We start from the raw sequence: 22,069 nt of genomic DNA, 5'->3' as shown, positions 1-22,069 counted from the left end.
CTAGACACACCACCTCAATCTAATCGAAGTGCCTTGAAATGTTTACCCAATAGATTATCTAATTCCGCCTTAAATTCAATGAATTTATCTAAGGCATCAGATTTTCTATCTACATATCCAAACCTAGAGCATTTATCAGTAAAATGATCAAATACCCATGTTTTCTATGCATAAACACAAAGAGTTTCATACATGTCATTATGTACCAACTCTAAACATTCCTTGGTTCCAAGTCCTTTTAGAAATAAAAGGGCCTTTTGGTCATCTTACTAGCTATGCAAGATTCACAAACTGGAAGATCCTCTAGAATATAAGTGTCCAAATTTGATCAGTCTTTGGATTCTATTTAGATTAACATGACCTAAGCATTAGAAGCCAAATGTTTGGTTAATGCTAGGTTCTTTCTTTTAGTGAGATCTGACTACTCTCATTACTTGGCAAAGTGATAATAGAGTCTCACATAAAAGAGGTAATACCTCCCACTAACTTACACAACTAACCTTGCAACTAAAGCTAAGGTAAGTGCAATCCCATCATGTGACGTTCTCACTTGTTGATAATGGGCTTGAAATCTATCCACCATAATTGGTGAAATCCACCACTATGAGTTTAACAAGGAGAACATGTTGTATACTTGCCTATCCTTAGGCACTCCAAGAATTCCTTTTCTACTGTCCTAAATGGTCACAAAGAAATTATTGTCCATGAGTTTGTTTTCTCATTCCTTTTCTTGAAATTTCCTTATTTGGTGTTGTTCTTCTTCTTCTTAGTAGAAAAGCCTAAAGAACCTTGACTTCCATATGAACACCCTTCCACTCTTTGAGATCTCTAAGATAACATGAATCCTAGTGTTCATAATAGTCTTATAAAATGTTTATAAAATGATTTTTCAAAAAGTAGGGAATACTCAAGCGATCAGCCCACTCAAGCGGCATGGAACGCTCAAGTAGAGCACTCAAGCGGTCCAAGTCCGCTGAAGCAGTCATGTCGAGTTTAAAAACGTAATTTGGATTAATTTCACTCAAACTCTAATTTGGAAACTTAAGATACCAAAACTCTTTTGGCGTGTGCCTACATATACCTCACTAATAACTCCTCGAGGGTTAGAGATTTGGTCTAAGAGATCATAGAGATCTAAGAGCTTAGAGACCTCTTATTCTATAGAGGAACTCCTTGAGAGAAAGCCTTATTGTCACACCATTCCCCATCTCTCATTCAAGGATTGGGATCTTTGAATTGTTGATTGGAAACCTAAATCCCATCGAAAGAATTGAAGGATCTACTAGGGAGCAACAAGGAGTTGTTGCATCGCAAACGTGAATCAAGTTGTAGGTACTAGATAGTAAATCTTTAGGATAAAGCGATCAAGTAATTAACTTGATTTTAAATAGTGGGTTTAGATTAATTAGTCTTAGACCTCGTGGTTTTTTATCTCCACAAGTTTGTGAGGGTTTTCCACGTAAAAAATCTTGTGCCTCATTATATTTGATATAATGTTTGAAGTGCCTACATTAGGTTAATTTGATTAATCCTAATATATTGCAAGGCTTTCCTAAAAAGTGCATATCTATTTATTCGTACTTATTTTCTAGTTGATGGCTTTGAATATCTTGGTTAGATTGGTTAATTAGTTATTGAGTTAGTTGATTTGTTATCTTGGTGGTTGTAGTGGTTATACCTATAACCAATTATTGATTAATTTGTTGAGATTATTGTTGAGTTTATTAGGTTGGTTATTCTAGTGGTTATTATTATTATCCATAACATATCTCAACATATATTGTTAATCTTTGGATATCAATTAACCATAAAAAATTAGTTTTTACTTCGGATGAAATCTTGAGATAAAGTTTAGACATATTTTATAATTTTAAAATTTTAAAATCACTCATTCCCCCCTTCCCCTTTCCCTTTTGGGTGTTCCCTATTGGACTTTCAATTATTATTCAAGTGGTATTTGAGCAATATCCATTTTTCACTATAGCAAAACTATCTCTATCTTGAGGTAAGTTTTATGGCAAAAAGTCTCTCTTTATGACAAATACCGTTTCGTGGTAATTTAATATCTTTAGCGGCGAACTAAGTTGGTGGCAAAAAATGTTATAATAATAATAATAATTTATTTTTCATATATTTGGAAATGTTTTGACCATGGTTTTCCATTTTTAGAAACATGATGACATCCCCACACCTATCCTTCTCAGGGAGGACATTTTGGTCCCCTTAATTCAAACCCATGATCTTTCATCATTTACCACTTTTTGAAAAGACTTTCATCATCTCCTTTATAAAGTAATTGAGGTTCAAGAAGGTATTTGTAGACCCTCCATTTTGTCCTCTTAGCATATGTTCTATTAAGGGCTCACTCAATATTTAATAGTAGTTCCATTGTAGTTGATTACTACTATGCAATTTGCCCTCTCTGAGCCACCTTGAAGACTTTGGTTGAGGATTTTGTTTGGCCCCTCATTGTGACTTTGACCGCCTTCAGGTTTATATTGGGCTTTGCTTAGTCCCACTTTAGGTTAAACTCTGCTTAGTTCACCCTAGGTCACTTATACACCTTTAGACTCATTCCTTTCTTGCATGATTTGCATAGTCACATGACTTGCATGGCCTTCACAATTTGTGTAGTTTGCATGTGTTTGGTATTTATTTATTTATTTACACATTTATTTATCTTTTCTTTTCTTTTCTTTTTTTAGAAAAATTGCAATTTTATTTTATTTATTTTGTTTTATTTTATTCTTTTTATATATTGCAAGATCTCTACCTTTTTTACTTTGTTTTATTTTTTGTTTTTTGTTTTTATTGTTTTACAAAAGAATTGGGGTTGTTGATCAACTCTCAAGGCACGTGCACTCAAAGAAGGCAAGCAAAATATTTTTGGAAGGAAAAGGGGATCAATGTGGTTGCATACATATGGAAGGAGGAGATTCTACATAGAGTAACCTTTCCAAAATGCAAAGGACACAAAAAAAAAAGAAGGAAAAATGAAGAAAGGAGAAGGGATGATTTTTTTTCAGCAGATTGGGTCATTCTGGTTGTTTCTAGACATTCAATATTTTGCTGGTTGGTGTGGACAGTAAAGGCCACAAGTTGTACGGTTGAGATGGGTTCTTTGCTTGTTTGCCATGTTTTGGTTTTCATTCTTTTTAATGCCACTGATTCCATCTGAAAATAATTTGTATATGTGTCCATCTTTGAATTTTATGCTAGAAACCATGCCCTGTTTATATTTAGACCTATTTTGAATTGTTCCTATGTTCTTAGCCTAACACTTGAAATGAGGCTATCATGTTTGTGGATTGACATCTTCTGTTCTTTCCTTCTCTGCGTTTTACTTTGTTTTTATCTGTTCTCTATTCCTTTTCCCATGCGATGTTCAAATCCTTGTCTGTGTATTCGGGTGTATGTTGGGAGAATGACGGAAGTGTTGATATGAGCGATAAGGCGTGCAGCAATCACAGTGTTTTTCCGTGTACTTCTGGTGGTTCTATTTCTATGTCTATGGATCCTACAGCAGCTTGCCTAGTTCTGGAAGGTTTTGTGTTAGTGGATAAAAGCTCAGATACCGGGTAGTCGATGCTGAGATATTGCAGCGAGTTGATAAGGAAGATCGAGTTTCTTCAAAAGTTGTTCTCCCTGTTTCAGTCAGATTTATTAATTGGACTGGGAACCATCTCTGGTTAAAGATTCTGGATCTGCCATGATGTCCAGATGGATGGTGATAGTCAGCCTTGCAATTTGTGTAGCAGGATTTGCCCTCTTGCATTTACTGTTCATGCTCAATCTAATGATGTCCACGATGAGAAGGGAGCGGTTTTGTCACTGAATAACCCCAATAACCCGTCATCACTTGCCTTTGTTTAAACATTTCTGCAGTTTATTTACTCCATGTTATACCTTCTTCCTCTGGTTCTGGAGATGTTATCAAGGGCTTAGGATTGATTCTCACCTTCTCTTATGCATCCTATCTTTTTTCTTGTGAAAATTTCACTCGAACTACAGTAGTGCAGCAGTTACCCTATTTAAAGACTTGAGGGGCGCGGAACTTTTAGCAAAGAATATGCATCTAGAAGGATACAGGATTATGGGCTTTGTTGAAGGCCCTTGTGACTGCTGTGTTAGGGAATGGATTCTAAAGACAGAAGAAAATGATGGTCATCGCTTTCTGGTCGATGCAACAGATTCAGCTGCAGTTGACATCAGTAATGAGCAGTTCGTCCAACTTTCATCTTTCATGTATCTGTTTCGGATTACAGAATATCAAAAATTCCGAAACTTGATGGTCATCTGTGGAGAAATCAGAGACTGAAACTGTACTCAAGCTACTGCCATGGCCTAATTTTGCCTAGAGGGGCTTTACTCAGCATTTTCTTCGCTCTATTGGTGCACGCCTTCTGCTCCTCTCTTAGAGATCGTTTGGAGAAAGCTTTGACTGAATTTAGCATTGATTCGGGCTCCTTTCCTCCAGATCCTAGAATTTGGAAACGATGAATGTCAATGTTGTTTCATTTGCAAATGCTACTCTTGTGCCTTCTATTGGTGACGAAGTTGAAAAAGTAAGTGATAGTGGGTTTCTTGATGCTACACCATCCCTTGCTGTTTCTTTGATAGGTGATGATTCCTTGATGCAAATTCACAATAGTGGTATCCGACATATAAGGGAAGGCAGGCGTATTAATGAGTGGAGAACTCCTGGAAAGAGGACAATGGTTAAAGTTGGTTCCAATAGGCTCCAAGTGGCTTTTGCACCGAGTGGAGGGGGGCTTATATATTTTGAGGTGGATAGGACTGGTCAGTTGATGGAGGTTGAGAAGCATGAAATGTCTGGAGATGAGGCTTGTTTGGGACATTGCCCTGGTTCCTGAAGGAAGACAGAGATCTCGTTTTCTCGCAGTTGGATCATGTGACAACACTATTCGTAGCTTGTCTTTGGATCCTGATGACTGTATGCAGATTTTGGGCGTGCAAAGTGTTTCTTCTCCCCCAGAATCTCTTTTCTTTCTTGAGGTTCAGGCATTAGTAGGTGGTGAGGATGGTGCTGATCACCCTGCTAGATTTTTTTCTTAATGGTGGTTCACGGAAAGGTGTTTTGTTTAGAACGGTGGTAGATACGGTGGCAGGTCAGCTCTCTGATGCTTGTTCCCGATTCTTAGGACTGAGAGACCTAAAGCTATTCTCTGTTATTGTGAGAGGCCGACGTGCAATGCTATGCTTCTCAAGCAGCCCTTGGCTTGGTTATATTCACCGAGGGCATTTTCTGTTGACACTACTTTCTTGTGAGACACTTCAATTTGCTGCCTCATTTTCATCTGATCAGTGTGCTGGAGGTGTGGTTGGTGCTGGAGATCCGCTAAGGGTCTTCATTATTGAAAGACTGGGTGAACTATTTAATGAAACTGTGATTCCTTTAAGGTATACACCGAGAAAGTTTGTTCTTCAACCCAAGCAAAAAATTATTGGTAGTTATTGAGAGTAACCAAGGAGCATTTGCAACGGAAGAGCATGAAGCCGCTAAGAAGGAATGCTTTGAGGCTGCTGGAATGGGTGAGAATGGGAACGGTAATGTGGATCAGATGGAGAATGGTGGCGAGGATGAAGATAAGGATGATCCCCTCTCTGATGAGCAGTATGATTATCCAAAGGCAGAGTCTGACAAGTAGGTCTCTTGCATCAGAATTCTTGATCCTAGGACAGCATGCACAACTTGTCTGCTGGAGCTTCAAGATAATGAGGCTGCGTTTAGCATATGCACTGTGAATTTGCATGATAAAGAGTATGGAACTCTTTTAGCTGTTGATACACCAAAGACGCTGCAGTTTTGGCGCTAAAGATCTTTTGATGCGGGTTATATTCATAATTATGTTCCGCTTGCTTTAAGCCAGCTCCAGGGAAGATTACTTGCCAGAATAAGGTCTATGCTCAGATTATATGATTTGGGGAAAGGAAGATTGCCCAGGAAATGTATAGACGGGATGGAAATCAACTGTATATATTTGCTAACGACAGTGTTCCAAGATGGCTGATAGCATCTTACCACATAGATTTTGACACCATGGCAGGAGCGGACAAGTCTGGTAATATCCAAGCTTGATTTAGAGAATGAAGCAGAAGAGTTAAAGAACTCTAACGTAAACCTGCAGTTAGAAAATTCTGAATTGGTAGAAAGGTTAGAAACCATTCAAGTCTTTGCAAGTTTTGTTCTAGAATGTCCAGAGGTAGAAGAAGTGAGGAAACTGAATCACAGTTTGAGACACTAAAATGAAGATTTGTCAAAGAAATTGGGCAACTCCAAGCAAATCAATGCTCACTGATGTGGGGAGCCAGTCTATCTTCAGCAGCTTAATGTTCACCTATGCCATGAGCTGAGAAATTAACAGGCTGGTGGCTCAACTGCATGTAAAAAGAACTATTGCATTCGCTCAGCAGCGGCCCTCACTATTGGACTTTCTTCAGCACACCGAATTTTGGAAAGCCAGAGGACTCCTACAAGCTAATTCCTTGGATGTGCAAGCGACTTATGAAGTCAATTCCAGGGAGTTGCTGTTTGTTGACGCCTATCACTTGAGTGGGCCATATAAAGACATTTTGTTGCCTGCATCTGCCTTAGATGCAGATGATGAAATATATCCTCTAGCTTATGGGATGGTTAATACTGATAATGAAGAAAACTGGTTGTGGTTCCTAGAGCATCTGAAGTCTTTTCTGATGGATCATCATGTGGTTCTAATTTCAGATAGGAACCCAAGCTTTCTTTCAGTAGCTAACAAAGTATTTGGCAGTGGTTACAATGCTCTCTGTCTCAGCCGTTTGAAGGAGAGCCTAGACTACTTCATAAGTAGTAATCCGATCTTAAAGATGGGACATTTAAAATCTGCTCTTGATGCCAAGGTCAGATATCAGAAAGAATATGTTCAGAACACGTGAGCATGAAGAACACGTGAAATCTGGACCCAGTCCAAGACAAGCTGAACCACAGACGGAACTAGAGAAAATGTAGGCTGATATTGAAGAGTTAGAGGCAAATTTGATAGAAAAAGAAACTGAATTATTGGGTGTTTCAGAGGAAATGGGAGATGGACTAATTCCAGTTTGGGTTTTTGGTGAATTGCACTTGGCACCCCTGAGAATGTCAATTCAAATACTGATCTAAAAACGACTTAAGTATACTCCACATCAATCTCCGATTCGGCAGCCCCAAAGAAGGTTTCTGAAAAGACCCATTCAACAGAAATTGTTTCAGTCTTTAATAAATCAGAGGTGGCAGGTCCATTTATCTGAAGGAATGTGGTAGTTCAGCAACGAGAGCAGATGGAGAACCTGTAGATTGTTTGAATGCTCCTGTGACTGTTCATAGATATACTTCAGATTTTTTTCAAGAACTCCTTCAACACTGTCGAGCTCGCCAAGAAGTAGGAAGAATTGGAGCAAATCCAAATTCGTGCACAGAATGAATGTCTACAGTTCGCTCAAGCTGAGATGTTTCCCCAGAACTCACAGAATCCGCACCTTCAATTGCAGAAAGAAAGACAAAAGCTCTACCTTCGGATCTGGGATTAGGCTTCAGATCAAACTGGTCAAAAATCTGAGAATAAAGATGCAGGAGCTGTTTTGATATCTACACAGAATACTCTTTTACCTGAAAGCTCGGCAAGCTAGAAGAAGCTGAAGCTAGAGGATAAGTTATTGTTGCTGAATAAATTTACCTACATGGGAAAGGCCTTGGCATGAGGAGCTTTCGATAAGCTGTATACATGCATTGGTTTCTCACCCCAAGCTGCAGTTGGCACCTCTCATCACAGCACTTGAATTTAGATGAGATTCTCTTACTTGACTCTTCCTCTGTTTATGCCTTTTTAATTTGTTCGAGTTGTCTTAATTGAGGTGGCTCTCTGAATTTGATTGAATACGAGATTCATGAGGATGCTATAGGGGCAACCAGAAAATGGACAGAAAACTGCATATACACAGCTTTTGATCAAGTTGCTGAAATTGTGTGATTAAAGAAACTTACGAACATCAGGTCAGGGAATGGACAAATAACCACGGGTTTGGAGAATGTTGACCTCCAGATTGTATATGTGCTCGAGTTCCTCAGCTGCTTCAAATCATTTCCAGATCCTGCATTTCTTCTCATTTTCCTCATGTTGGGAAATTTAGCATTTTCTGCATTGAAGCTGAATCACCCAGTTTCTGTTTTGATTTTAAGATTTTATAAATCTTAATTCTGTCGACAGCCATAGTGAGTTTGTGGAAATGGTAGCATACATCAAGAACAGTTGGCGACAGGCTTGTCTCCCACGGTTAATCTTTCACCATCTATTGCAGCGACAGCACATATCCTCAAAGCGTTTGCTTGAGAAAAGCTACTGGATTCCAGAATCCCTCCAGATTGTTATCTCTTCCAGCCGACTTCAGCCAGAACCAAATGCAATCTGGTTATCTTTTCCAGAGTCACCGTGAGGAAACTGGCTTCAGAGCTGCTGAAACTTTTCATCCCCCACCGCAAATTCGTCAAGGATCAAAATAGATGTCAAGCCGATTAAACTCTAAAGTTTGGTTGATCAATCCCAAGACGGTTATGCTACCATACTTGGAAGACTGAATGCAGAAAGTTATCCCCACTGTACAAAAGAGCATAATCAGCTCTTATCATAGAAGTTGAAACTGAAGAAAGTAGAAATCCATAGTCGATAAGGAAGCCATTGAAGACTGCAGTCTGATCGGAAATCAACTCCCTTCGAAGCCGACCTGCCCTGCATTGTCTCTACCCGCATGGCAACCCATACAAGTCTCAGGAGAAGAGTGAACCTGCCCAGAACCTAACAACTGCGAATTAAAGACTAGGAAATTACCTGTCAATCATTGAAAGTTAATGACCAGAACAACAGAGATGGTGTTAATGACTATTGCAATTAGGAATTAAGATGTCTGGAAGAGGGTCAATCTTCAAACGCTGAAATTGCTGACCTGCTGTGGAGTCTCTACAAAAGATGCCTGATTTACGGTTAGTGGGAAGTTGGACAAGTTATAGCCTGGTGGAACGCTGCGAGTGGTTGCTCTATTCGAAGTTGTGAAAGCTTTGAGAAGACTGAAGAAAATGCTTTAAACGATACCTAAAAGAGACATTGTTTCATGGCCACCTTGGTGCACACCTCTTCCTCTTTTTGTTTCTTTGATTGAGAATTTACAGTTTTGAGTAATTTTTCAAATCCATTCTCAATTGAATAATTCCAATTTTAAAAATCCATCTTTAGACTTCTTCTAGGCAATAAAAATCCTCATTTTTCATAAACTTTTGCTACCATTTTCCTTTTGGTATGCATTTTCATTGTTTTCAAATAATTTTCCGGTTTCTCGTTTTTTTTAATAAGCATAAACAAACTTCATGATTCCAATTAAGGGAACTCATTGAACCAATTCATGCAAAAGTAATGCGGACCTTGGTGGGGGGTCCAACATTCTTGACATCTTCTTTGATATTGATTCAAATGAGGTGTTTGTTTTATATTTGATTGATATTGAACTTCATTGTGATACATAAGATTGTTTTACAATTATTATTGAGCTAACCTCGTTTTCCATAGAAGCGTTGATGCTTGCTAACCAGATGCGCTCTCCACCACCTTAATTTCAAAATCTCATTAATATGCGTCATTGCCTTTGTTTAGTGTCATACTTGACTATCTTGATATTTGTTTGATTGTTTCTTAGTATTTTGATTACTACTCAAAAAGTGCTATTTGATAGCTTGTAATTAATCCTTTTCAACACTTTTGAGTAGTAGTTATTGCCTTTTAACCCAATTAACATGTTAAGGTCCCTTGCAATCAATTCTAATCAAATTACGTTAAGTTTTGGTGTTTTGATAGCTTTTTGATCACCAAAGCAATATTAGATTGAGGAGAGTTATTTGGAATCCTTGGCAAAGCAATGGAAAGAGCAGAAGCATGAAGAACCAAAGCTTTGAAGTCCTTTGCCATAAGCAAATCCGGAATGCAAGGAGGGGAAGCAAAGAGAAATCTGCCATGAAGCATTCTTGATGACAGTCATGTCAGCCACTTTTGGAGCACTTCCCGAAGTCCATTTTATACATGCTATATACCATTTCAAAGCTCAGGAAGGCAACAATCCAATGCTTCAAACGGTGTGCGATTCAGAGTTGAAATGAAGGAGTTACAGCCATTGGAAGATGATCACTCCAAGCTAAAGGAAGAATTTTGCACAGCGTTGCGAAATCACCCTTTTGTTGCGAAATGATTTCGCAGCCTTTTTGCACAGTGCTGTGGAATTCCCCCTGAAGTTTCACGACAAGTTGGAAGCCGATCACCGCAAGCTGAAAGACCACTTCGCAGCGGTGCGAAATCAGCCGTTTGCTGCGAAGTGATTTCGCAGCCCTTTTTGTGCATCTGCGAAATCTCGCAGACCTCGTTTTCACCTGCGAAATGGTCCTTAGTGCTTCCCGATATTTGTAACCGACACTGTGAGATATTTTTCATTAGATTTTTGTTGTTTAAATCCCCAAACTCTCCTTGTAAGCCACCAATTATAGGATTCCTTAACTTTTAAGTTAGGAAAAAAGCTAAATATCCATGTAATAACTATTAATGTAATATTCATATAAATAGAGCCCAGAGAGCCTGTTCTCAGGGTGATGAACCTTTTGTAAAAGTTTGAAAGAAAGTAAAATATAGAGCTTGAGCTCTACCTTACCTTCTCACTTTGATTGTATTTTTCATTTACTAAGTTATGCACTCTCTGAGGAAGTTTCCCCAGAGAATGAGTAACTAAACCTTTAGTTCCTTGGAGTTAAGGTTGCCGGGAAAGGTTCTAAGTGCAAGAATTAGTAGCTTTGTGGTTTCAGTTATGAATGAAGAGAAAGTGTGTTCTGTGAATGGTTTCTATGTTTTTAGTTAACTTAAAACGCCTTGGAGTCACCTGGGCCAACACTTGGTAAGGCAAGTGATCTCCATCCAAGGAGATGCACTAGTTTACCCCTTGCGAGCCTTTGGGAGGTGACTTAAAGGTAGGATTTTCTAGAATTGCCAACACTTGGTAAGCTTTTGGACTCTAAGGAGGCATCCATTAGTTATCTCTTGCGAGCTTGAGAAAGGAAGTCCAAGGTTAAAGATCACCTTGAATGGTAAAGGTTAAGTGAGAGGCTCGAACCATTGCAAGTTGCATCAGTGAGAGAGAATTAGAGCTAAAATCCAATTAAGAGATGCATTTGTACAGCACCGGTTAGAGAATTGACTTTATGTTAATTCTCTAATGCGAGGAAATGAACCAACTGACCGGAGCTATGTTTTTGCATGAGGAACCTCCCCTGTGAACCTAAATCTCCAAGGAATGTTTTTCTTCATAAGTAATTTCCAGTACTTGCTGTGCCGTTAGTCTAAATCTAAACCTTTTTCAACCAAAGTTTATGTTTTATTTCTTAAACTAACCTTACAATGAAACAGCACCAATTCACTTTGAATTGGTATCATTTTCAGTTTGAAAACCCTTCCCAGTGAACGATCCTAGAGCCACTATGCTATAGTAGCTTTTTCTTTGCTACCCTAGTTCATGGTGTAATAGGTTATAAATTTTGTTGATTACTCCCTCCATCAAGGAGCACCAGCTGGACATGAATCAGCTGATACACCAATTGGGCATGAATCATATTTGTTTGATTATCTTTGGTAAGAATACATGTTGTGATGAGGGCACGATGAACAAATGGAATGCGGATCCTATTCAAGTTCCAGTTGATTCGGTTACAAGGGCTCGAGCTAAAAAGTTCAAGGAAACTCTCAATGGACTGATTCACAATATTTCGGTTGAGGTGAATTTGTGAAGGCCCAAGAAAGATGCTCTACATGTTCCACAAGGTTGGATTTCCATGATTCAAGCTTTGGAATAATCTAGAAGAATCCATCAAAGAGAACATGTCACAAATTGCATGGATTGAATGGAGTTTTCTAAATTGGTGATTACCCAATTTTTGACTCATCAAGGAGATTGGTTGGTGCAATCTAAAGCAATCTTTTAAGATTGCTAAATTACCTTTCTTATTTATTATTATATTTTAATTTTTGAATTTTATGGGAAAGTAATAAATTAGAAATTCCCTTGTTTCCTTTTTTACTTTGGGGTAGGCATGATTTTAGATTTTCAAAATCCAACTCAGGATATTTTAGTTTCCCTTTTCTAGCTAACTATGAATCTTAGGCAGAATATTTAGTGATTTTCTAATTTCCAAATTCGTTGACCTCTTTGTATTTAAATAGCCATCAACTTATTGAAAAATAATACAGATTTCATTTATAATTTAGTGAGAGAAAATTCTCTTTGGTTTTTTTAGAACTCTTTGAACTTATCGGAAAGATTTCTGTGGCATTCTCCTTCGACTTATCAATCAATCCTTCCATAATTGATTGTAACATATTCATTATACCAAGGTTTTTGCTTCCATATAAGCAATGGGTCGCGGTTTCATACAAATCTATTTCTAGACGATCTTAGAGCCATTCTTGATCCAAAGTTTCTCAATTTAGTGGTGTGGATCATATCAGTTGGTATTAAAGCTTGGAACTAGTTGTAGGTTTGCCTATTTTTTTATTTTTTAAAAAATAAATAAATCGAAAAAAAAGGATATTGCAATTCAAGTCTTGTAATTCTTATTTTTTAATTTTACATCTTTGTGTTCCTTTTCGATTCTACAAATCCGAATTTCTTGCTCCAAACAAACTCTAAATGTGTAGGCTTAAAATAATTGATTCTTTAGTGCGGATTTTGAAATCCTTAAATCCGTGACACAGCCTTGCTTTGCTAAGCCCTTAAATCTGAATTTCTCTTGGTGAATTCTTGGTGAATTGTTGCTGGAAATCTTGATATTTGTTTGATTAGTTTGATAAGAACATATGGAGGATTACTACGAGTGGAAAAAGGCAAGAGTAGTGAGCACATAAGAGGGTAAAAGCCAATCTAATTTTGTGTGAAAACACGAGTAAAAGTTGAGTGAATCATTCTTTGAGTGAAACACATGAGGGAGTGTGTGAGGTTCTTTTTTTTCTAACTTTGTTTTGTAGCAAACGTGTCATACTTGGACAAAAATACTTTCGGAAAGTGAGAGTTGAAGATGACGAGTATTATGGAGGCAGTTTTGATCGGGATTCAAGTGTTGGCAATAGGAGATATGGTGGCCGATTTAGATAGGCTAGGAATCGGGAAGATAATAACTTGGGTAGTATTAAGATGAAGATTTCGTCGTTTCAAGGAAAAAATGATCTCGAAGCTTACCTTGAGTGAGAGAAGAAAATAGAATTAATATTTTATTGTCATAATTATTCCGAGCTTAAAAGAGTAAAACTTGCAGCCATTGAATTTTTCGATTATGCGATTATTCGGTGGGATCAACTAGTCTTAAATAGGATGAGAAATAGAAAACGTCTAATAGAAATGTGGGAGGAGATGAAAACCATGATGAGGAGACGATTTTTTCCAAGCCATTATTACTGTGAGTTGTACCAAAAATTGCAAAGTCTTACACAAGGTAATCGAAGTGTGGAAGATTATTATAAGGAAATGGAAATCACTATGATCTGAGCGAATGTAGAAGAGGGCTGAGAGGCTACTATGGCTAGGTTCTTAATTGGTTTGAACCGGGAAATTGCTAATTTGGTGAAATTACTACATTATATGGAGTTTGAAGATATGGTGCACATGGCTATCAAAATTGAGAACCAACTCAAGAGGAGGGGCATCAATACACTGCAAAACCTTAAATCGGGATCATCATGGAGGCCAAATTTTATGAAGAAAGAGGATAAGCAAGCCACTACCAAACCCAAAATCAAGCAAAAACAAGGTAAATTTGATTCCTCCACCACTTGGAATCATGATATTAAGTGTTTTAAATGCCAAGGCATGGGTCACATAGCAAGCCAATGTCCAAACAAAAGAGTTATGATATTACGAGATAATGGTGAGATTGAGTTCGATGACGAAGATGACACGGAATCTATGCTACTATTGGAGGACATGGATGATGAGGAATACATTGTCCAAGGAGAATTATTGGTTGCAAGGAGAGCTCTAAGTATGGGGTCAAAGAAGATGACAAAGTGTAGCGAGAAAACATCTTTCATACTAGATGTCATGTGCAAAACAAGGTATGTAATATGATTATTAATGAAGGTAGTTATGCTAACGTTGCTAGCACTACAATGGAGGAGAAATTAGGGTTGTCAACAATTAAACATCCTCGGCCTTACAAGTTGCAATGGCTTAATGATAGTGGTAAGGTGAGGGTTACTAAACAGGTGTTAGTATCCGTCCGTATCGGGAAATATGAAGACAAAGTTTTGTGTGATATAGTTCTAATGCAAGTTAGACACTTGTTACTACACCGATCATGGCAATTTGATCAACATGTTAAGCATGATGGTTTCACCAACAAATACTTGTTTGTGCTTAATCAAATGACAATCACTCTAGTCTTTTTTGTCACCAAATAAGGTCTATGAAGATCAAGTGAGGTTACAAAAAGAGTGATCTAAAGAAAAAGAGTGAGAGAAAAAGAAAACAAGTGAAAATCATAAAGAAAATAAAAGAGAGGCTGAGAAAAATGAGAGAGAAAACAAGATGACAGATTCAGCCATTGAGAGAAAAGCGGAGAGAAAAACAAATTTCTCTGCAAAAGTGAGTGAAATAAAAAGAGCGATGTTTTTTAATCAACCAATGATTGTACTTTTGTACAAAGAGACGTATTTAAACACTAACAAATTTGACACATCTTTGCCTAGTTTAGTTGTTTCTCTTTTATAGGATTTTGATGATGTCTTTTCCAAGAAGGTTCCACATGGTTTACCTATTATTCGAGGAATTGAACATCAAATCAATTTCGTGCTCAGTGCTTCCATTCCAAACCAACCGACCTATCAAAGCAATCCCGAGGAGACAAAAGAACTAGAAAGGTAGGTTAGTGAATTGATGGAAAAGGGGTACATAAGGGAAATTATGAGTCTGTGCGTTGTGCCAGTGATTTTGGTTCCTAAGAAGGATGGGACGTGGAGAATGTGCATTGATTGCTGAGTAGTCAACAACATAATGGTAAAGTATCATCATTCTATTCCTCGCTTAGATGATATGTTAGATGACTTACATGGTACTTGTGTATTTTCTAAGATTGATCTAAAGAGTGGGTATCATCAAATAAGAATGAAAGAGAGTGAGGAATGGAAAACTTCTTTTAAAACAAAATATGGTTTATATGAGTGGTTAGTTATGCCATTTGGATTAACTAATGCGTCGAGTACTTTCATGCAATTAATGAACCATGTCTTGCATGCTTTCATAGGCAGATTTGTTGTTGTTTATTTTGATGATATTCTCCTTTATAGCAAAAACTTTATGAATGTACTTAGAAAAGAGAAGTTATTTGCTAACTTGAAGAAGTGCATTGATAAGCTTGTGTTTCTTGGTTTTGTTGTGAGTGCACAAGGAATACAAGTTTATGAAGAAAAGATCCATGCAATTCAAGACTGGTCGAGTCCCACGAGTGTAGGTCGTGCTCGTAGGTTTCATGGACTCACTAGTTTTTATAGGAGGTTCGTGAAAGACTTTAGCAGCATCACCGCACCACTTACCGAGGTCATCAAGAAGAACGTTGGATTCAAATGGGAAGACGAACAAGAGAAGGCATTCCAATTGATCAAGGAAAAATTAACTCATGCTCCTTTACTTATTTTGCCTAATTTTACTAAAATGTTTGAAATTGAATGTGATGCTTTAGGTACAAGTATAAGTGTAGTTCTTATGCAAGGAAGAAGACCAATTGCATATTTCAGTGAGAAGTTAAGTGGGACATCCTTAAACTACCCTACTTATGATAAAGAATTGTATGCGTTAGTTCAAGCATTGGAAACATGGCAACACTACCTTTGGCCTAAGGAGTTTGTGATTCACACCGATCATGAGTCCTTGAAGCATTTAAAAAGCCAACACAAATTGAACATGAGACATGCACAATGGATGGAATTCATTAGAACATTTTCATATGTCATCCAATACAAACAAGGTAAGGAAAACATCGTTTTCGATGCACTTTCTCGAAGGTACATATTAATTCTACTCTTGATGCAAAATTACTTGGTTTTAAGCACATTAAAGAATTGTATCCTTTAGACCACGATTTTTGTGAGGACTTTCGGGCTTGTGAGAAAAACGCAGTGGATAAGTTCTTTAGGCAAGAGGGTTTCTTGTTTCGAGAAAATAAATTGTGTGTGCCGAATTGCTCTTCGCATGAATTGTTAGTAAGGAAATCCCATGGTGGAGGGTTAATGGGAGACTTTGGAGTTGCTAAGACCTTAGCCATTTTGCAAGAACATTTCTATTGGCCACACATGAAAAGAGATGTTGAGAGAATTTGTGGTAGATGTGTCACATGTAGGCAAGCAAAATCCCGAGTGCAACCCCATGGTTTATACACGCCACTGCCTATTCCTAGTGAGCCTTGGATTAATATTTCAATGGACTTTGTGTTAGGTTTACCTAAGTCTAAATGTGGTAGGGATTCAATTTTTGTGGTTGTGGATAGATTTTCTATGATGACAAATTCCATTCCATGTCACAAAACTGATAATGTTTCACATGTTGCTGATTTATTCTTTAAAGAAATTATAAGATTACATGGTATGCCTAGGACAATAGTTTCGAATAGAGATGCTAAACTCTTGAGTTACTTTTGGAAGAATTTGTGGTGTAAGTTAGGAACTAAGTTGTTATTTTCTACAACTCGTCATCCATAAACTGATGGTCAAACCGAAGTAGTGAATATGACTTTGTCTACTTTGTTCAGGGCTATTATTAAAAGGAACATAAAAACCTGGGAAGAGTGTTTACCATACGTTGAGTTTGCTTATAATCGTACTATTCATTCTGCCATTAAGTTTTCACCATTTGAAATTGTTTATGGTTTTAATCCTTTAACTCCATTGGATTTAACGTCATTATCTTTATCTAAACGTGCTAACTTAGATGGAAAGAAAAATGTTGAATTTGTTAAGCAGATACATGAGAAAGCAAGACTCAACATTGAAAAGAAAACGGAGCACTATGAAAAACAAACTAATAAAGAGCGTTGACAATTGATTTTTGAACCCGGAGATTGGGTTTAGTTGCACATGCAGAAAGAAATATTTTCAACACAAAGACGATCCAAGTTGCTTCTGAGAGGAGATGGACCTTTTCAAGTCCTTGAGCGCATCAATGACAATGCATATATGTTGGATTTGTTGGGTGAGTACAATGTTAGTGCCACTTTCAATGTTACTAATTTAAGTCATTTTGATGTAGGTGATGATTTGAGGACAAATCCTTTTCAAGAGAAAGGAAATGATGAGGGCACGACTAACAAATGGAATGCAGATCCTATTCAAGTTCTAGTTGGTCCGATTACAAAGGCTTAAGCTAAAAAGTTCTGAGGTGAATTCGTGGAGGCCCAAGGAAGATGCTTTACAAGTTCCAAAAGGTTGGATTTCCATTATTCAAGCTTTGGAATAATCTAGAGGAATCCATCAAAGAGAACATGTCACAAATTGTGTGGATTGAATGGAGTTTTCTAAATTGGTGATTGCCCAATTTTTTACTCATCAAGGAGATTAGTTGGTGCAATCTAAGGCAATCTTTTAAGATTGCTAAATTACCTTTCTTATTTATTATTATATTTTATTTTATTTTTATTTTTCGAGGAAGTAATAAATTAGAAATTTCCTTGTTTCCTTTTTACTTTGGGGTAGGCATGATTTTAGGAAATAATGGATTCAATTTTCAAAATCCAACTCAAGATATTTTAGTTTCCCTTTTTCTAGCTATCTGCGAATCTTAGGCAAAATATTTGGGGATTTTCTAACTGCCAAATTCGTTGACCTCTTTATATTTAAATAGCCATCAACTTATTGAAAAATAATACAGATTTCACTCAGAATTTTGTGAGAGAAAATTCTTTTTGGTTCTTTTAGAACTCTTTAAACTTATCAAAAAGATTTATGTTGCATTCTCCTTTAACTTATCAATCAATCCTTCCATAATTGATTATGGTGTCTTCATTATACCAAGGTTATTGCTTCCATATAAGCAACGGGTCGCGGTTTCATACAAATATGTTTCTAAACAATCTTGGAGCCATTCTTGATCCAAAGTTTCTCAATTTCATGGTGTGGATCATATCATGTTGTACGTCATATTTGTGAACTAACTTTGATGTCTTGTGATAACGCTTGAGAAGCAGTTCAGGTACACACCCTAACTCTCCTTTATGATTGTGATTTGAATTTTTTATTTCGCATGCTAGTATTAACAGAATCTTGAAATCACCTAGTCTACCTAGGTACCTTCAATCAATTTATTAATTTTCACATTTCCATCAACTTAGCCAATAGAGACCTCTTTAGGGCTTAGAGGGGTGCTACCTCTTTGAGGTACCTTCCCAATAAATAACGTGATTCCCAGACCTAGATTCAGGTTTTTCAAAGATATGTTTTTCCAAAACTATGGAGTCACTTCTTTAGGGTTTTCTTTCTTATTTTATTTTCCCTTTTGAAATAAAATAAAATAAGTGGCAACTCCAACTTTCCAAAAAAAAAATTCACCATTAAAAAGCGAGTCTCGTCGACGAGTGGGAACGCACTTGGAAAATGTTGATCCATAGTATAACAAACATTTAAATAAGTTCAACATTATTCTTATATTTATGACAAGAGTAAAAACTTAAAGAAGAGAAAAAAATTAAAGATTTCAAAATAAACTTTACAAAACACTTACCTACATAATTCTTCTTTAAAAATATTCAAAGAAAGAAATTTTAAAAAATATTAAAAAATGAGACTTAAAAAATAAAAAGTTTTGAATAAATATATATATATATATATATATATATATATATATATATATATATATATATATATATATATATATATAATTCTTAATAAGGAATCTTTGGAATGTAATAGTTTTATAAATGAAAAGAAAAAAAAAATAAAAGTTAAAAAAAAATAGTCTATCTCAAGAAGGAGAAACAATTTTTTTTTTTTAGTTTTATTTTTTTATCTTATTTGATCTAGTAGAATATTTCAAAATAACATGCATGCTTCAAAATTTATGTATTTTTATTAAATTATATCATTTTCATTTATATCTTTAAAATTAGAATTATTAAACCCACATAAAAAAAGATCAAATAACTATTTTTTTTACCTTTGATCAACACTGAACTTTTTTTGTACCTTAAAAAAATATTATTTTTTATAAGCAATGATTATTTTATATAATATGTTTATAAATTATTAAACATAAAATATTAATTATTTAATATTTTTATTTAATTCTAGTTTTATTATAAAAAAGTAGTGCATACATAATTAAAATAAAATGGTATTTTTTATTACAAATAAGATAGTGCAAAATTTTATTTTTTTTTTCATATATATCATCTACATAAAATATGTGAGGAGGTTGGGAATACAGTATGTAATACATTCATAAGAGCAAGTTCCCAATCAACATGCTACAATTCAGCTCATCCTTTTGCTTTAAACTATTTAACATTTCTTTCGGCTCAATGTTGCCTTTTGACATTTCAACTAATATACTCATTTCTTCTTAACTTAAACAACCAACAAAAGAATGTCCTTCAAGATGTTATGTGTTAATGTGATTATGTCTTCCACATTTAACAACCAATATCTAATCATCATCAATTGTCAGTTTCACACCCTTAAGAGTAAATGGACACCCACATTTCTTTGTCCTTGTCAATCTTCTTTTCCTTTTCTTTTTTACTCATTTTCAATAGTAACCTTCAATGAGCCACTGTATACTACACTTTTTTCACAAGTAAAAGTAATTCTATGTTTTTGTCCACAAAGTACCCTTATATTGATTGTAATAAAAGTAGTCTCCTTTACAAATGATAATAGCCATACCAATTTCTCATACCCATTCAATTAATGTCTCCCCACTACGATGAATGATATTTATTGTGAGCACAGTTATGTAGTCTATCATTAGTAGAGCTTCTAGCATCATCATGTATTAATATTTTAATTAAATTAATTTTTAAAATAAAAGATGTTGTCCGATTATACAAAGTTGGATACTTTTATAGTTGTCTAACATTGCACAACTGAACATTCCTAGGATGTCTAGATGTACACTGTTGGACACTCTGAAGAGTGTTTGAAGGCATACGACTGGACACCTTTAAGAGTGCCAAGAAGTATATGATCAGACACCCTTAAAATTGTCCACAAGTATATGGTCAAACTGTTATGATAGAGCTCTTAAAAACATGACATGATGTAATAAATTTGGAATTCATTATTTATTTAATGATATTCCAGTTTCACTTTTATCAATCTTTATTCATATATTATACTTTATGAGAATTCTTGTCTGCATTTTTTGCATTGTACATGACTTGGATGCATTAAGACTTGCACAAAAGATCTAAGTCATGGGTTCTTTAATAATAGATGACTTGTTCACAACCAATTCATGGGTCTAGTCTTAGATATCAAGATGGGATTGCCATGGTGAGTGCACTAGTATGTATGGTTACGCATTGGACAGGACCTGCAGTGAGTCACGACTTAAGGTTATCAAGTAGTCATGACCCCACCAAGTTGTTTCATTGTGTTGTTTCTCAACCTTGAGAAAATAGAGTTTGTGCTAAAATTAGCAGTGGCTTTGACCTACGAGTGAGATCGTAAATTAATCATATATTCCCTATGGATTTGGTCACTATTGATGGAAGTCGGTAGCAATAGGTATTCTCAATAGAGGCACCATGATATCTCATGGAATTGAGACAGTGTGTCCCCTTTGGGTGATCCTAAGGAGGGGTTTTAATGGAAATTATAGTCATAATAATTCCTTAAGTGGAACTTGACATAAGCTCTTTAAGAGCTAAGACATGTTAATTGAATACATAATAGAAGGATCTGTAACTCAAGAATAATAGAGGTAGTCTTGAAAGGCTAGTAGTTTTCATTATGTTAGACTACATACACCAGTTCATGGGGAGATTGAATGCAATGGATAACAGGTCACAAACCCGAGCACGTAGTGTCTCGTTATTACTTATATAGATATTGGAGTTTAGTTGATTCTCTACATTGGGATGTTGAATCAACTTCAGAATTGGATTTTGAGGAAGCCAATACTCCTATGGGTCATAGTGGTCCCTATTCTTAGCTCATATACCTTGTTGGCACGGATTATGAGAGTCAAATTGGTTCTAGGTTCACTTATATGCATAAGGGCATTTTGGTAATTGTGCAAGGTTGCACAAGGTAAGTGAACAAGGTCTTTGGATTAGGTTAATTGATTAATTAGTAGGTTCTATTGGATTAATTAATCAATTAAAATCCATTTTAGGTTAGATTAAGTGACCCAAGCTCATATAGGCTCAAGTCACTTAAGCTTAGTTAAGAACCCTATAAATACCCCATAGGGGTTAGGGTTTCCATCACTTTTGGTCTTCCACCATCCAAAGAGAAAAAGAGTCATAGCCTTCACCCTCCTTTTCTTCTCACCAAAGGTGTGCTAAGAACAAGGTTGAGTCACCGGGCGAAAGATTGTGGGTTTATGAGACTTCCAACAACTTCAAAGTTGTTTTCAACACGTGGAATTTAAGGTTTGGGAACATCCAAACCTAAAGTTTAGTATTTAACCCTAAAAAATCAAATTTAAAAAAATTGGTATTGCTTTTGTTGCTTAGATCTAAGATGTTAACACAGACACCCAATGTCCGGAGGTATAAGATTGGATAACTACAAAATGTTCGATCTTGGAACTTTGAACAATAACCATGACACCTCCTTCTTCCAACCAAAAAGACGCAATAAAAAATGCAAAAAAAAAATGTATAAAAATCATACTTGTGGACTTGTAACATCATTGGATATGATTATTTGTTTATCCATTGGTGAGAAGCATAACTATCTTACTAAATTTGATGAGAATTATGAAGAGATTCAAAGAGAACAAATGAAGGAAAAATGATAAGGAAATATTTGTA

General features: G+C 36.1%; 1 pseudogene; it reads left to right on the top strand.

Annotated features, from left to right (window-relative positions):
• The first annotated feature begins 4,496 nt into the window (after positions 1–4,496).
• Positions 4,497–6,100, top strand: LOC117932001 (annotated as a pseudogene).
• The last annotated feature ends 15,969 nt before the right edge of the window (positions 6,101–22,069 follow it).

The sequence above is a fragment of the Vitis riparia genome, chromosome 15 (assembly GCF_004353265.1).
Source record: "Vitis riparia cultivar Riparia Gloire de Montpellier isolate 1030 chromosome 15, EGFV_Vit.rip_1.0, whole genome shotgun sequence".
NCBI classification, from domain to species: Eukaryota; Viridiplantae; Streptophyta; class Magnoliopsida; order Vitales; family Vitaceae; genus Vitis; species Vitis riparia.
The sequence above is the reverse complement of the archived record's forward strand: the minus strand, read 5'-3'. Positions and strand labels throughout refer to the sequence as shown.